Raw genomic sequence first — 18,266 nt, 5'->3', positions numbered from 1 at the left:
CAGAAATTAGTAGAGAGGCAGGTTTGGAAACTGCGAGCAAGAAAACTCCCTCCTGTTAGTTCCTGCTCTATTGAGGGAAACAGGAATTTGTGAACATTATTTCACCTATGAAACACCTGATTTATGATGTTTATCTCCTAATGGAAAGAGTCCACCAAGGCCCCTCTTGCAAATACCTCCTCTGTCTCACTGGACTTAATACTTTCTCCTTTGGCAGTGGTGGGGCCTAAGGTAAATCAGCCCCTTTCTGGGCAATGTTTGCACCTTCTGGCTACGTCTACACTGGCCCCTTTTCCGGAAGGGGCATGTAAATTTCACCTATCGTAGTAGGGAAATGCGCGGGGGATTTAAATATCCCCCGCGGCATTTAAATAAAAATGTCCACCGCTTTTTTCCAGCTTTTAAAAAAGCCGGAAAAGAGCGTCTACACTGGCCCCGATCCTCCGGAAAAACCGCCCTTTTCCGGAGGCTCTTATTCCTAGTTCTTATTCAAAGTAGGAATAAGAGCCTCCGGAAAAGGGTGCTTTTTCCGGAGGATCGGGGCCAGTGTAGACGCTCTTTTCCGGCTTTTTTAAAAGCCGGAAAAAAGCGGCGGACATTTTTATTTAAATGCCGCAGGGGATATTTAAATCCCCCGCGCATTTCCCTACTACGATAGGTGAAATTTACATGCCCCTTCCGGAAAAGGGGCCAGTGTAGACGTAGCCTCTGTGTTTGTGTAAGGGGACTGTTAGCCCCTTACTTACACTCTGTGGGAGTTTTTTGGCTTGCCAGCTCCCGGTGTCAACAGGGGAAGGGTCCACGAGACTGACAGACCCCAGAGACAATGGAAAGCAGCCAACACTCCAGCTTAGTCTGATTGACAAGTTGGACAGGCCAGTGAGAAAAGCAAGAGGCCAGGACCCGTCCTCCCTGTGAGCTGGGATTGTTCTGGCTCTCTCTGAGCAAACAGAGCTGAGAGACTGCCCAAGGGGGACAAGCAGTGTGCAGAAGAAATCCTGCAAAAACAGAGAGCTGAGACACTGCCCAAGGAGTGCAAGCAGTGTGCAGAAGAAGTCCTGCAAAAGCAGGGAGCTGAGAGACAGCCCAAGCAAAGCAAGCTGTGTGTTGAGGGGCAGTTTTTGCAGAGCTGAGCCAGACACATACAGCTCAAGGAGCGCAGACCCTGTGCTGAGCAGCAGACTGGCAGTGCTCAGAGCGCCAAAAGGAACAGAGAAGCAACGCAAGAAGCTAGAGACTGGCCACGCAGCACAGCCTGCAGCTGGATGTGGTGAGCAGCTGGGAACTGCAAAGTGTGGGGAGAGGCTCTGGACTGGGAGAGGGGTCTGGCCACTTAGAGCTTGAGGCTGTGTGGTCACTGCCAGATCAAGCGTGTCCAGCCTGCAGCCCCCCTGCAGCACATCCAAGGCCTCTAAGGGGCCTCTAAGGAAGAGACTGTGGACTGTCCTTACGCTCTGCAGGCTGCTGTTTTGATGTCCCTGTGCTACAGAGCAGGGCTGTGTGTTCTCATTTAACCATTCTCATTTTTTCTTATTCTTTTCTCTTTAATCAGTTGATGTTTAATAAATTGTATTTGCTTTGAACCTTATGAAGTGATCACTGGGCCAAGAAGGCCTGCAGTGTAAAGAGAGCACCTCGGAGTGGGGACACCCTAACTCCTGCCCCTAGTGACTACAAGGTCGGGAATTAAGCCCCAGGAAACCTGGGCCCAGCCTTGTTGGGGTTTCGAGGGCTCTGCTACTCAGGAGAGTGGAGGGGGAGCCCTCAGGATCAGGGAGGCCGTGGGGTAAAGGAAGTGGGAGCGGGGACTCAGATCCTTTCGCTGGTCCATTTCACCGGGGTGTATAGAAGCCAGGAAAGTTCCCCACAATAGCGGGACCATTCCCCCGCTTACATTTGTTTGTCATTATTTTCACTGTAGGCCTCAGAGCAAATCCAAAACATACTACTCCTCAAAACAGCAAGAAATTTTTTTACAAAACCAAAACCTTTCCCTACCCACTCACCAGGGCAGGGTTGCATCCTATTGTAGTCCCCTAAGCAAGAGCTCAGCTTTGACTATTTCCCCTGTAAAGAGCCAGCAAACACCCTGGAGAAGCCTATTTTCCCTACTACCACCACTTTTTCAGCAGTTTAACTTTCTCACTGACCCTGACAAAGTTTTTAAAAAGCCTTAGGCAGCCCTTAAATGGACTCAGGTGTCTGTAATTGACCTGAGGTAACCCCTTCTCAGCTTATAGGAAAAGGGGCCTTTATCATCAATTCCTAATAGTGTATTTTGCATCTGGGTAACACTAACTCCAATTAGTTCATCAGAATTTTATATACAGTAGATAGAAAATAAACAAAACAAGAGTCACCAAGAAATGTGCCAGAAAAAGTAAGTCACATTAAATCACACATACAGATCTTAGAAAATGTTTCAGAACTGTTGGTGCACAACTTAAATTATTCTGCAGAGAGCTCAGAGTCTCTGTGACCTTGGTAGAACTGCAGTGATCATGTTTTTATAAGAAGAAAGGGTTGTGAAATATTGTCTCCAGACTTCTTCTCAGTACAGTATTTATTTTAACTTAGAACATTATTTTCTTATTACCACATCTCTCTTCACTATAAAACCATTTTTTTTATAAAGGAACAGTGAGTTCACTACAGTGTTGAACTCTGACAATACCAGCCTTTTTTTAATTTCTAGTTTGAGCTGGAGAGATTTGTTTGAGGCGCTTATAGGCAGAGAGCCCCATATCCTGAAGGGATGCTCAGATATTATAGTGAAGAGACCCACATAAGGTGTGTATCCAACTAGAGAGAGATGTTACACATCTAGGAATACTTTGTTGTGCTGTTATTCAATGCAGAAACTGCCACTAGAATAGCATTGTAATGCGCTGGCTTTTTCATGAAGGCAAGAATTAGTGTAGAATTCCACATCTGGGATAGGAGACAAGGATACAAATTCCTGTTCTAGAGATGATAATTTCATATAGCTAATCACGGAGACCAAAGACCAAAAATCTAACCTTTAAAAATTATCATGATATTTATCATTCAGAAAGTTATACTGCACCTGAGATAAAACTGGGAAATCATCACAACAGGAGGGAACTACTCATAACTGTATCTTTTTATATTATTAAAATTTCACTGATTGAGAGTCTTTTCTATTACCACAGATATTTTTATAGTAAAATGTTGATGATCTTCATTTAGTAGTGTTCTAAATTATGGTGCTAATGTAATAGGGCTAGATTGCCAGCCTTTCACCAGGGCTCTCAGAGGTCCTTGAAAACATTAGCTCTGCACCAGCTCTTGGAAGGGTGGAGCAAATATTCTGTTTAAGGCTAATTAGCTCTTTGCTTATCTTGGGGGTGATCAGTACACATGAAGGTACTAAAAGGGAGAAGTTTCTGCACTCAAAAGGATGAAGAGATTGCACAAAGAGGCTATGTCTACGCTGGCACTTTGTTTCCATGTGAAGTGTGTTAATTTTTAAGGAGTAATGCTCATCTTTGATAAATAATTGCTTTATTTGTATGGTTTATCTGAACTGCTCCCTTTATTGGGAATCATATTTAAAAGGAAAATTTAAGTTTAGGTAACCACTGTTTTTATTAAGATGCTAAAATGCATATATCAATGTATATAGAGCTTTACCTCCACAATAAGCCCTGGTGGAATGAAAGAGCAGAGTTGATTCTCTTCTATCAGATTAACTACAGAGTGATACCAATTATTTCATTTGTGTTGCTCCTAATTCACACCAGGGTGGGTGAAAAGCCAGGCCCATTACATCATTAGCATCAGAGAAGGATATTTATGTAAACAATTGAGAGCAAATTAGACTTTCCTTAGATTCACATATGCAATACAAGGTGCTGAAAAATAGCCATCTGTTACTGAACCGAGTTTTATGTCATCAGCATCCTTCTTAAGCAAAGTAAGCTGACATGGGAGAGAAAAGATCCTCTTATTGACTGATAACTGATTAAAGATAAGAAACAAAGGGTAAGGATCAATGGTCAGTTTTTAGAATGGAGAGAGGTAACTTTTGGTGTCCTCCAGGGGTCTATACAGGGACCAGTCTTATTCAATATGTTCATAAATGATCTAGACCAGTGTTTCTTAAACTTTTTAAGACTGAGGAACACCAAACAATTGTTTTTATGATGAACACCAAAGATTTTTGGTTGAACAACAACAACAAAAAGGTTGGGGGAAAGTTATTAAGCAAAAATAAATAAATAAATAAAAATAAAGTTGCCTGCCCCTTTAAGGGTGGCAATTTTGAATTCTGTTGATCTCCACGGCACACCGCTATGCCACGGAACACAGTTTAAGAAACAGTGATCTAGACAAAGGGCTAAAAGGTAAGATGGCAAAACTTACAGATGATGCTAAACTGCTCAAGATAGTTAAGTCCAAAGCAAACTGTGAAGAGCTTCAAAAGGATCTCACAAAACTAGGTGACTGTTAACAAAATGGCAGATGAATTTTAATGTTGATAAATGCAAAGTAATGAATATTGGAAAACATAATCCCTGCTAGGCATATAATGTGATAGGGACTAAATTAGCTGTTACCACTCAAGGGAGAGATCTTTGAGTCATTGTCAATAGTTCTCTGAAAACACCACTCAATGTGTAGCAGCAGTCAAAAAAAAAAGCAAACAGAATATTAGGAATCATTAACAAAGGGATAGAGCAGGAGTGGGCAAAAGCATCTCAGCTGGCCGAATCTGGCCCACCTAGGGCTTTGATCCAACCCACGAGGCAGTTCCAGGCCCCGCCTCCAAGCCCGTTGCCTCGCGCTCCTGCTCCAACTGCTTCTATTTAAAGGGCTTACATCTTCCCTGTGCCTTGCCTAGTAGTGCGTGGAAGGCACAAGCCCTTTAATTAGAAACAGTTGAAAGGGCTCACATCTCTAGATCCCTAGAGAAACTTGGGGTGGGGTGCTCTCTCTTTGTCAGGCAGTGTTGACGGTCAGGAACACAAGAGCCCTTTAAATAGAAACAGCTGAAAGGGATCATGTGTCTCCAACAACACACTAGAGATGCGGGGCACTGCATGCCCTTTTAACTGTTTCTGTTTAAGGGCTTGCATGTTCCCTGCAGCATTGTGGTGCCTGACAGGAGCAGGAAAGGTGTCAGCCCTTTACATAGATGCACTTAAAAGGACTCGTACCTCCCAGCACCTCTAGTGTATTGCTAGGAAGCTGGAGACCTGCGAGCCCTTTCAACTGCTTCCGTTTAAAGGACTTGTGCCTGGTGGGCAGCTGACAGACGACAGGTTATCAGTGGGAGCCAGGAGTTGTGAATCCTGTTATATGAAATCTAAGCCTCCACCCCAGAAAACTCTAGGAGGAGGCTAGCCCCAGCACTCTCCCCTCTGCTCCAGGTCCCTTCCACTGGCCAGAAGTCAGGGGGTAGAGACCCCAGGCCAACCAAAGCTCCCATTAGCGTAGCTCTCAACCCCATTCCTTCCTCGTGAGGCTTTGCATCTGCTGCCTGAGACCCCCCCCCTTTCTGGGTCGGCCCATGGCCACTTCTGAAATTTGTGACGTGGACCCCATTCAAAAGAATAAGACAGAATTATCTTATTGCCTCTATATAAATCAATTTGATGCACATATCTTGCATGCAGATGTGGCCACTTTATTTCAAAAAAGATATCTTGACACTGGAAGAAAAGGTAACAAAAATATTAGGGGTAAGGAATGGCTGTCATATTAGGAGAGATTAATAAGATGGGACTTTTCAACTTGGAAAAGAGACAATTAAGGGGGGATATGATAGAGGTCTAAAATCATGACTCATTTGGAGAAAGTAAATAAGGAAGAGTTATTTACTTGTTCCCACAACACAAGAATTAGGGGTCATCAAATGAAATTACTAGGTAGCAGGATTAAAACAAAGTATTTCTTCACATAATGCACAGTCAACCTGTGGAACTTCTTACCATAGAATGTTGACTAGGACTTTAAAAGAATTTTAAAAAGAACTAGATCAATTCATGGATGATAGGTCCATCAACAGCTATTAGCCAGATTGGACAGGAATGGTGTCCCTTACCTCTGTTTAGCAGAAGTAGGGAATGGGTGACAGGGGATGGATCACTTGATGATTACCTACTCTGTTCATTCTCTCTGGAGTACCTGGCATTGACCACAGCTGGAAAACAGGATACTGGGATAGATGGAACTTTGGTCTGAACTGGTATGGCAGTTCTTGGCATAGCATGGAAATGAAGAAAAAATCTATGAGAACAGAGAGAAAAGAAAATGTATGTCATACTTTCATTTTTAACCACATCTTTTACACTCCACTCTATTTCAGGTAACTGGTATCTTCATGAATGATGCTTATCTAAAGACAGGCCTTTGATTTTGAAATGACTAACTAGTCATCCCACAAACAGCGTTTTGTAAGGACAGGGTGAAGAAGTCATCACCTACAATTGTTACACTGAAAATGAAAGTAATTTACTCTTCCTTAATTAATCATCCACATTTTCTCCCTTTTTCGCTTTATGCAATGACGTGTAAATTACAGGGACAGATGCATATTCTGGGAAGAATTCCAAATTTAATTTTTTTAAACGTAAGGCAGAACTTAGCAGGGTACTTTAGTGTGTCATTGCCATTAGCAACACTATACTCATTGGATTGTAAACTCCTTAGGTTCAGAATACAAAATACTTGCTAGAAAGTGTCACCTAACATCATCCTTAATGAAAAGTCATCTAACAGAGCCTCCTGTTATCCATATCCCTTCTATTTTCCTGTAATCCAAACTCCTGTTAGTCTGGAAGTAAAGGCCTAAATAATGCTGCTGTGTAGAAATACCCTTACTCTCACAGTCCACCCATATGTGGTACTGGGATAACATTTCTCCATGTTATACAGGCACTGTGAAGATAAATTAATTAATTTTTGTGAGGAACTCAAATACTATAGTAATTGGGAGGCCATAAAAGTACCTAGATAGGCCCTGAACTTGGATCTTATTTGGACCACAAAGCTGACAATTTGAAATGTTTATTGTTTGCCATATAGTGTAGTAGTGAATGGTCAATTATTACTTGAACAAGGACTTTAACAGTAAATACTGTACAGTAAAACTCCAATAGTCCGGCATACAATTGTACGGCACTCCCGATAGTCCGGCATCAAAATGGCAAGAGCTTAGTGAGTGAGCTTCAGCAAAAAATGAGTCACAAGGCAGCAGCTGCAGTAGCTGAACTGAGCAAAACCAGACAGGACTGAGTTAGTCTGTCACTGGCATTGTGCGACACTAGACAGTATTTGTGCTACAATAAAAAGGGTTAAAAACACTTAATATACAGTGTGTGTGTGTGTGTGTATATATATATATATATAACCAGTTTATAGTACCTCCTGATAGTCCAGCATATCTGATAATCCAGCACCACCTAGGCCCCAAAGGTTCCAGATTATCAGCAGTCTACTGTAACTGAAATTACTGACTTGGACTACTACTGATATCGTACTAAGCATGCCACACATAGCTTTTTACCTATGTTCATTGTCTGTCCCCCTGATGCAGATAAGGAGTCCAAGTATATGTTCTATTTAGTTTTCTTACTTTTGAACCTAAGTGGTCATAAATATGCATTCATAACTGTCATGAAGTTTACACATTCATTACTTTCATCATGAATGCAATCAGGAAATCTGGATATGCAAATTAGGCATCAGAATATTTGTTCACACAATTACGATGGCTTTGCATGTAATCAAATATGCATATTATATGCATGAATATTGTACATGGTACTGTATATACATTATTATGAAAAAATGGCTCCAAAAGTTCTCCCTAAAGGTGTCTCTCCTAAGTCATGCGAAAATGTTATCTTAGGAGTTGCTTTTGCCTAAATATTACAACCCCACTCTGGAATGATGATAAAATATATCCAATCAGATACTCTCAGAAAACATTATGGATAATATGATACATCCTGTAAAATGGGAAAAATGAAAAGGATACACTGATAGGCAGTTCTGAGAGTGGATGAGAAGACACATCCACTATAGTCAATACCACCAAAAAAGAGGAACTTTCGAAAGAAGGCGTTCTTCCTCGTAAATTGAGGTTTACCGCCATCGAAAGAAAAGCCGCGTTCTTTCGAAATAATTTCGAAAGAACGCGGCTTGAGTCTGGACGCAGGGGAAGTTCTTTCGAAAAAAGGCTACTTTTTTCGAAAGAACCCCTGAGTCTGGTCACGGCCTTGGGGAAAAACCCTTTCATTAAATATACAGAAAAAGAAATAAAAGTTTAAGCATTTGAAATATGAAATATTAAGTAAGACCCTGCCCTCATTAGAGTTTTTATAGAGGGGAAAAATCCTTTTGGCAGTTTTTAGATGATACTAAACATGTTTGCAGGTGATACAAAACTGGGAGGGATTGTAAATGCTTTGGAGGATAGGATTATAATTCAAAATAATCTGGACAAACTGGAGAAATGGTTGGAGATAAATTGGATGAAATTCAATAAGAAGAAATACAAAGTACCCCACTTATGATGGAACAATCAGTTGCACACACACAAAATGGGAAATGACTACCTAGGAAAGAGTACTGTAAAAAGATCTATAGGTCATATTGGACTACAAGCTAAATATGAGTCAACAGTGTAACACTTGCAACAAAAAAAAAGAAAGAAAAAGCAAACATTATTCTAAGATGTATTAGCACAAGTGTTGTAAGTAAGACGTGAGAAGTAATTCTGCTGTACTCTACACTGATTAGGCTTCATCTGAAGTATTATGTTCAGTTCTGGGCTCCACATCTCAGGAAACAAGTGCATAAATTGGAAAAAGTCTAGAGAAGAACAACAAAAATGATTAAAAGCCTAGAAGGCATGAGGTGTGAGGGAAGATTGAAAGAACTGTTTATTTAGTATGGAAAAGAGAAGACTGAGAAGGGACATGATACCAGCTTTCAAGTATTTAAAAGGTTATTTCAAGAAGGAGGGAGACAAATTATTCTCCTTAACCTCTGAGGATAGAACAAGAAGCAATGGGCTTAAATTGCAGCAAGAGAGATTTAGATTTGACATTAGGAAAAACTTCCTCACTGTCATGGTGATTAACCAGTCAAATAAATTGCTTAAAGTAGCTGAAGATATTTTTAAGAGCAAGTCTGACATACACCTATCAGGGATGGTCTAGATGGTGCTTGCTTCTGCCATGAATGAAGCAGACTGGACTTAATGGACTTCTTGAGGTTTCTTGCAGTATTACAAGTCTATGGTAATAACTGTTTTTGGGGAGGAGCGAGATGGAGGAAGCTAGTTGAGATAGGATGTTGCTGCTGTTGTTAAAATCTAAATTTGTTTTCTAGTGGTGCGTCACACTGCACCATAGCTGAAATAAGATACGAAGTTTGAGCTATGCAAATTGCGTATTTTATTTCAATACACAGTGCCAAATTTAGAAATAACCTACTATATCGAAATGTCCCTTACTTCTTGTGGAATGAGGTTTACAGGGATATAATGCACTTGCATTATATTTCAAAATAACGGGCTTGCTGTGAAGATGTGGGATAGCTATTTCAGGATACCTGGGCATACTGAAATGGTGTTGTAGTGTAGACATAGCCCAGAAGACAGCATTTTTTTTAAGAGCAGGTTAGACAAACACTTCTCAGGGATGGTCTAGATTGTGTTTTCTCCTGTCATGAATCCAGCAGACTGGACTTAATGGACTTCTTGAAGTTCCTTCCAATACTATGAGTCTATGGTAATAACTGTTTTGGGGGAGGAGGAAGGTGGAGGAAGTTAGTGGAGATTTGTTGTTGCTGTTGTTAAAATCTGTTTTCTAGAAGACAAAACAAGACAATGTTGGCAGGGTAAGCCAGATTCTTTGAAACCAAATACAGAAATGAGAAAGTGAATAAATTTATAAAGGAAAAGGATGTGAGGTAGTAGGGTAAGATATACGACAAGAATCAAAATCTCATGTTGTAGGTGGTGTTCATGATACAGCTATGACATGTCAATGATGAACTGGAACCCACTGCACCCATTTTCAGTGCAATTCCCTTATTAGTTGTGGGTATGTCTTCACTACCACCCTAGTTCGAACTAGGGTGGTTAATGTAGGCAATCAAAGTTGCAAATGAAGCCCGGGATTTAAATATCCCGGGCTTCATTTGCATCTTGCTGGGGTGCCGCCATTTTGAAAGCCCCGGTAGTTCGGACTCTGTGCCCGCGGCTACATGCGGCACGGAGTAGGTAGTTTGAATTAGGCTTTCTAATTTGAACTACCGTTACTCCTCGTTCCACTACTCCGTGCCACGTGTAGCCGTGGGCACGGAGTCCAAACTACCGGGGCTTTAAAAATGGCGGCACCCGGCAAGATGCAAATGAAGCCTGGGATATTTAAATCCCGGGCTTCGTTTGCAACTTCGATTGCCTACATTAACCACCCTAGTTCGAGCTAGGGTGGTAGTGTAGACATACCGTATTTGAGGCAGGTAGAGGTTACAGCAATTCGATGGCTGCTTTAATTTGGCCTGAGGGCTAGTTTAACTGTTTGCCCAGCGATTGAAGCCCAAGGATTGAAGTAGGCAGAGAAGTTACTTAGAGGCATCTTTCCCTTTTTCATCCCCTTTAGCTATATACAGCAAGAGATGAGCACAGTTGAGAGCTGAGCACTCTTTCATTTTAATATTCACAGACATTACAAATATCCTAAACAGTTAAAATAATGGATAAGCTGTTGCAGTTTGTTATAGACATGTATGTTATTTATTAGTTGTACTTTAAAGGGTTAAATAATCAGGTAAATTATATGTGACCCATGAAAGTCACAACTTATAAGAGGCAACAATATTATATGTAGCTCAGTCTTGGAGGGAGACTTCTGTTCTGCAGAGGAGTAGCTGTATTGATGGGATGTACTTGTTTTTTGGAAAACATCTGGGAAAAAACAAAGCTTGGTTCAGTGGTTAAGGTGCTAGTCTGGGATTTGGGAGAATTGGGTTTAATTGCTAACTCTGCCACAGATTTTGTTTCTTTGTGGCTCTATCCCCTATTTGTAAAATAAGTATATTGTCACTTCCTTCCCTCAGAGGAGTGCTGTGAGCATAAATGTTGTAAGGAGCTCATATGTAATAGGATCAAACTCAGATAGCTAGTACCCCCATTCACTTAGTCCTTCGAGTCTTTAAATCTGCTTTGGAATGTTACAATATATCCCAGGGAAATCTGTTCGCTAGGCAGAAGGAAAGAGGTGTGCATAATTTAAATTACTATGTTGCTCTGTTAAATATCAAAGGGATCTCATCTCTACATGTCTTTGTTTTACATGTTCAGAGGTCAGATTCAAAATGCTTTCAAAGAAACTACTAGCTTCAGAAATATTACATAACCTAAAAATAGGGAAGTCATGGAACCAGCAACATCACACAAAGCAGAAAAAGCTTCTTAAATGTGACTGCTGCACAAATAAATATTTATAGCTTGCCTATTCATAATCACAATTTGGGTCCAGGACAGCAGAAAATCCACCTAAAACCAGAGATGTGGGTTAAGAATGGGAAAACAAAAAGGAACCACTTACAACCCTCAGTTCTGCCGAGATGTCTAGAGTCAAAATTAGGTGGATATATAAGACCATCTGCAAGATGGATTGATCCAACTCTTCTCTTTTTCCTCCTTTTGGAAAGCTTGCATTGGCAGGGCTCTATTAAAGTTCAGTGTGATGGTTTCCTTCCTTGTACAATCCTAGGAAGGATAGATGCCCTCACCTAGGTTGGTGTTCCCTCTACTGTAGCTATACCAACAGTTAGAGAGGTGGTGTGGCTGTGGGTGTGTGTACATGCATGTGAAAATTGCACCTGTTCTGTACTTGGAGGAATAATTTGATCCAATAGAGTCTATAAATCAATCAATACTCTATACAATACAAACTCTCCGTGGGGTAAAGCCTTCTATCCTAATGACAGTTCAGTGTATTGTGCTGTATTATACAAACTTTCCCTTTAGGCTGTAAGCAATGTGGGTCAGGACTTGTTTTGTGTTGCACAGTGCCATTTACATCAAAGGTACTGTGTACTACAGATGATAAACAAAATTGAGCTTTTATCTCTGCTGTTTACAGTTTCATAAACTATGCGATTCAGAATATTACATAGTTTGACTCACCATCTCATCCCCAGGCACAAATACTCTGAATTACGGCAAACTAAAACTGAAAGAGTTCCTCACTTAGGCTATGTCTAGACTGCAAGCCTCTTTTGAAAGAGGCTTTCGAAAAAGCCTCTTTCAAAAAAAAGCGTCTAGACTGCAAGCAATACTTTTCGAAAAAGCAGCGAGTGAGTCTGGATGCTCTCTTTCTAAAAAGCCCTGTTGGCATTCAAGAACGCCTTTTTTCGAAAGAGCACTTTCGAAAAAAGGTGTTCTTCCTCATGAAATGAGGTTTACCGCCGTCGAAAGAAAAGCCACGTTCTTTCGATTTAATTTCGAAAGAACGCGGCTGTAGTCTAGACCCTGAGTCTGGACACAGCCCCTGTCTGTTAAAAGTCTTCAAAGAAACTTCTATCTAGACTTGCAGGCCCAAATAAGACTCCATTTTGACAAAAGCTTGAATAAAAACATATCCAATTTATATAGGGGCAAAGGTAAGCTTGCCCAAAAAACTTTACTTCTTTCACCATTAAGCAACCTTGGAAAAAACAGAGACCCTGGAAAGCCTTAGACATCCATTACTCCATTCATCCCACCAGTGGCTGTAAGAATAGCCGGCTTTCTTCATAGCTGTACCTAACCAATGGAAAATTCATAATTAGACTTAAAGTATCCTGGCAGGCATCATTTCCCACTGTTGACATAGATTCAATGGGCTGACACTTATATAAGTGTCATTAGACACACAGCTATTGCAACTATTTACATAGAAGCCTTCTGGGTAAAAAGATGAAAATGCAGCACTTAGAAGGAACACAATGAGCAGTGGAAGAGCATCATGTTCCCTATCGAGACATGTATGTATGAAACTATAGCAAGCCATTTCTCTGTGGATCATATGTTCAGAAGCTCTCCTGCAAAATACACAAACAGAAAACTTTCTCCATATTTAAAATAAAAAGGGTGAGGGAAGGCTGACACTGAACTGGGGATGGGGCATTAGTGATTTTCACTATGTATTTGTGCAAATATGAAGCATCCAAATGTCCACTGTACTTCTTTATCTTTGTCTAACAACAATACATACTATATATTAGCTTCCTTTAATAATAAAAGAAACCACAAACTTATAGTGCATGTATTTTTTCCCAGGTCATTATGGAATGTAGAAAAATCACATTAGTTGTACATCAGTTTTTAAATGTTCTAATTCTGGATGGAGCTCAAATAACTCAGAGAGAGGTGCAGTGTAGCAACCTAAATAGTATAAGAGCTTAAGATGGAATAGACTAGTTGATGCTTGTGAGGACATGCCAAGACTATGGTAAGCCAGAGGCCAGTACACTGTACACAAAAGAAATAAATTGAGACAAAAAAGCTTCATGAACAGAATGTGTAAGCATTACACAGTCATTCACTACCCACAGCAGAAAGGAAAGTGGTTTGTATGGGTGAGGGGCAGGGAGAACAGACCACATTGGCTTTTTAGAGCTCTCTCTGCAACAGAAGTCATTTGAAGACCCTTGTGACATTACCAAAAATATTTCCAGAATTATAAAATAATCTACACTGAAATATTTTATAATTGTATATATGTTTAAAAAATATGTTTATATATAGATTTAAAAAACAATTTTGGAAATAATGGCCAAGATTTTCAAAAGTGATCTGCAATTTAGAGACCTAAAAGGGACTGATTTTTAGTGAGGTCAGCATTTGCTGAAAACCAGGAGCAGTTTGGGCTCACAATCTTAAAATTGATGCATCCAAAATCACTAGTCACTGGAATATTTTGGAAATACACACACACACAGTTTTCCCTCCAAGCTACTAAGTACATTGGTGAAGAAGAATGAACATACTTGGATTTGAAATGGAATAAGGACAAAAAAGCTTGAGATAGCAATATTTTTTGCATTCTTAAGACCCGGGTTTATAATGAACTGTAGACATGAGCTTTGACATCAATAAGTACTGGAATCTTCTCTTATTGGGAGTAGATATGGGAGTCCAGCCTCCTAGGCTGTCTAGCTAATAGTCTTCACATCAGTAATGTATGACATCAGTCCCTTCTTAATTCTCCTAAATCAGCGTATAAGAACTAATATTTTGTATTATTTACTGAGTTTCGCAATATAATTTTAAGCAGGCTGGCTTTTCTCAGCTCTTGCTGCTCTATCTATAATGCATGTTGTATAGCAATTTATAAACCATATCAGATTAATACTGTTTCCTGGAGCAACTGGTCTTTTAGTAACTGAGTCAACCTACAGTACACTGGGAAATATATTGTAATTCTTTGATTTCATTTTGAAACTAGCCCACCTCATGCAGACAATAAAGAATTTATTTTGACGCAGATTCCATTAGCGACATCTGTACTGGACAGCTGGAGAAGTTAAACAGATAATTACCTCAGCATGCATCATGGTATGTTGTGTTATTAAGGTACTGATTAATTATATTTAAAATATACTGAATGACATTGAAAACTGAAAAAAGATATACTATTCCATACACCTCCTTCGTAACTTAGCTACTAATTGTTATCCAGTATTTTAAATTGTTGTCCAGTATTTTAAATTTTCACACTCTCCTCTCTATTAGCTAGTATTAACAGACAAAGCTGTGTCTTTGACATCTAGGGTACATCTACATTACTGATTGGACCTCGTCCGGCACTGCCAGGACCTAACTGGCCCCAAACAAGAGGATTTGATAAAGAGGGGAGGTCCCTCCCAACACGGCATGTGCTGCCCCCGGCTAGGACTCTAGCCGAGCCCCACTGATGCCTGCCCGGCCATGGATCCCTATTCCGGAGCTCTGTGGCTTCTGGGGCTATGCGGCTGCCATGGCTCTGCAGCTGTCAAGGCTTCTGGGACTCCACCCGGCAGTATAGGCCAGATCTACCCACTGCACTCCTCTCTCCCTCAACATGGGGTTCCTGGCTGAGTCGAGCCCCCTCCCACCCTGGTCCTGCCCTCCAGCCTGATCTCCTCATACCTGGACTCTGTGGTCCAGGAACATCCTGCCCGACCACAGATGCTGCCGGACTAGAGAGTCTTGGTTAAGGGAGGTACAACCTGTACAGAAAAGACTGAAGCTGATGTTGTTGATCTTCTAGGGTTTGAATTAGTGGGTCTAGTGAAGAGAGCCTAATATGAACTGAGAGGGGCACTAGATGCCAGTAGTCCTGCTTCCATAAGGAGTAAGGGAAGTCAAAGGGAGAGTGTTCTCCCTTCAACTTCCTGCAGTGTGGAGAGCACCAAAAGTCGAGTTAAGGTACTTCAATTCCAGCTATGCAACTAATGTAGCTGAAATTGCATATCTTAACTGGACCTTATCCCATAGTATAGACATACCCTACTAAATAACTTGACCATGAAGATCTGTGTTGGGTATACAGCATATTTTTAGCAATATCTGTGTCCAAATCTTACACACAAAGGAAATGTAACTTCCAATTATTGCTGTCATAGGTTGATCACAGAATGTATAAGCCGCTGTTGCATAGTAATCTCAAATAGGAGGCTAAACTGTTCTTTTTAAATGCAAGGTGACAAAGGAGATTGTGGGAATCCTCCCACCACCACCCTTGCTCGCCTATGATGGAAATAGCTCTGTAGGCTGTGATTCTTGTCTTTAGAGAGAAAGAAGCTATGCTGAGGAACACAGCGAGTCTCTGAGGCAAGCATAATCTGATAGGAAGTGTGGGACCCATCAAAGCAAGGACACACGATACATACGGATTTAAACCATTCTAAAGAAGCTCAGAATGTCTGCTCCTCCAGTGTTTTCAAGGCCTCAGTAAAGGCAAGAGGAAGGTAAGGAAGGGGAGGCACAATTCAAGACCAAATTTGTTCTCACTCTGGCTCCAAGAATGAAAGAAGCATAGATCCAGTTGCTGGCCAGTGCAGAAAGCCTCCTAGAAGTGATATTGATGAAGGTGATGCCCCTGTGCACACCATTTTAGATGCAGCAAGTGCTAAAGTTCTTGAGTTAGAGCTAAACAGTGTGGCTAAAATACTCAAGTGCAGGCTGCAGCATAGCACAGCAACACAAGGGTCTACAGTGTGTCTGTGTAACCTGCACTGAAGACCACGCTAACATCTCCACTACTATTCTTAGCCATGCTAGCTGCATTAGAACTAGCATGGTTATGCTTACCTGAGCTGTACTCATACCTCTGACTGCAGTGTAGGCATACTTTGGCTATGTCTACACTGCCCTCTCTTGTGCAAGAAAATATGCAAATGAGGCAAAGTGGTGAATATTGCTGTGCCTCATTTGCATACTTAATGAGCCACCATTTTTGTGCAAGGGGCTTTTGCACAAAAAGGAGCCGTCTACACAGCTACTTTTTGTGCAAAAAACCCCACTTTTTTTCAGGCACAATGGCTCTTGTGCAAGAGGAGGTTTGCGCAAAAAGGAGCCATATAGACGTCTCCTTTTTGTGCAAAAACCCCTTGGGCAAAAATGGCAGTTCATTAAGTATGTAAACGAGGTACAGTGATATTCACTGCTTTACCTCATTTGCATATTTTCTTGCACAAGGGAAGGCAGTGTAGATGTAGCCTATAAGTAGGGTATACCATGATAGTCTGCTAATGAAACACTGGATATGCCTCACTACTTGTAGATAGTCTCTAAATACCTGAATTCTCTAGACATTTGAGTAATGAGGCTACCATAACTCTATGCCATATCCTGAAAAAATACTTCTAAGAGGAGTTTCTTTCAGAAGCTTTTTTGTTGATTTTTTGACTTGTTCTGAACAACAAACCTTGGAAGCACCATTAGTCAAGGGAAAAATCTCCAAAAATCACTTGATTTATCACTGAGAACAATACCAGTTCAGTAGTAGGTCATCTTACCTTGCTAGTATTTCCTACTCAAAGATGCTTGTAGGTCAATAACTGTATTCAATCCCTCTCAATGATACTTGACATTCTTCTGTATAGTTTAACTCAGTGCCTTTTCTAAGCATGTCTGTCTCATAATTATTTTACAACTGCATCTGAGACACCAAGCCAGATTGTTCATGGGTATGTTTGGTCTAGAAAACAGAAGGCAGAAGGAGGACATGATAAACTTAAAATACATAAAGGCTTCCCCCCCCCCCTTTGTTTCTTTTAATAAAGAAAGTGTGGTAAATTGTTCTCCATATCTGCAGAGGGCAGGACAAAATATAATTGGCTCAGTTTGTAACAAAAGAGATTTAGATTAATTAGGAAAACCTTTCTAATATAAAGATAGCATTAGAACAAGTTGCAAGTAAACTTGTAGATCCCCATCCCGGAAAGTTTCTTAGAACAGTTTAGACAAACTCCTATCAGGAAATGGCCTAGGTATATTTAATTCAGCATCTGGAGATGCATTAGATAACCTCTTGAAGTCCTTTTCACCTCCACCTTTCTAAGATTATGTGACATGCTGGTAGAAGAGGAAGAATTTCTATTTCTGATCTTGATGTCCAGTTCTGCCACCTTATTCGCATTGCATAGTACCTTACCTCACAAGTCACTTGACTGTAAAAGGATGTCTTGCAGACTAAGGGCAGCAGCAGGCCCAAAATATATAACCCAATATGCTTCCATTTATTGATAATATAACTTAATGTTGATACTAGCATTAATGATGTTATCATCCAACATACAATCAAACCTATCTTTGATAATAATTTCAGTACACGTTTTAGCAAACCAAAAGAATATGCATGGTGATATTGTCTAAATAAATGTAACATTACTCAGATATGCGTCTGCAATAAGCATAGTATCTTTTTTTACTTTAATTTCCCACACTCCCCTTTATCATTTGATGTTATTAGTGTACCGGAAGGAATAAGTCATTATAAATGCAGGGCCCTAGAGACCGTTATGAATTTCAAGTATCTAAAACAAAGTGAATGAGTCCTTCAGAACTCCTCTTCAAATCAGTATTGCCTCATTAATTATTAACCACACTGTGACCTAAATAAATTATAAGATCATACTTCATTTAAATATTGCTTGTCACATATCAAGCTAGTCCAATGTTCTAAAGAGTTTGAATGTTGAGGCAGAAAGGAGTCATCTTTCAAGTACAATTAAATAGTGCTAGCTCTACAATG

Source organism: Pelodiscus sinensis, chromosome 8 (assembly GCF_052426305.1).
Source record: "Pelodiscus sinensis isolate ZL-2025 chromosome 8, ASM5242630v1, whole genome shotgun sequence".
NCBI lineage: Eukaryota > Metazoa > Chordata > Testudines > Trionychidae > Pelodiscus > Pelodiscus sinensis.
This window is presented reverse-complemented; position numbering follows the sequence as displayed.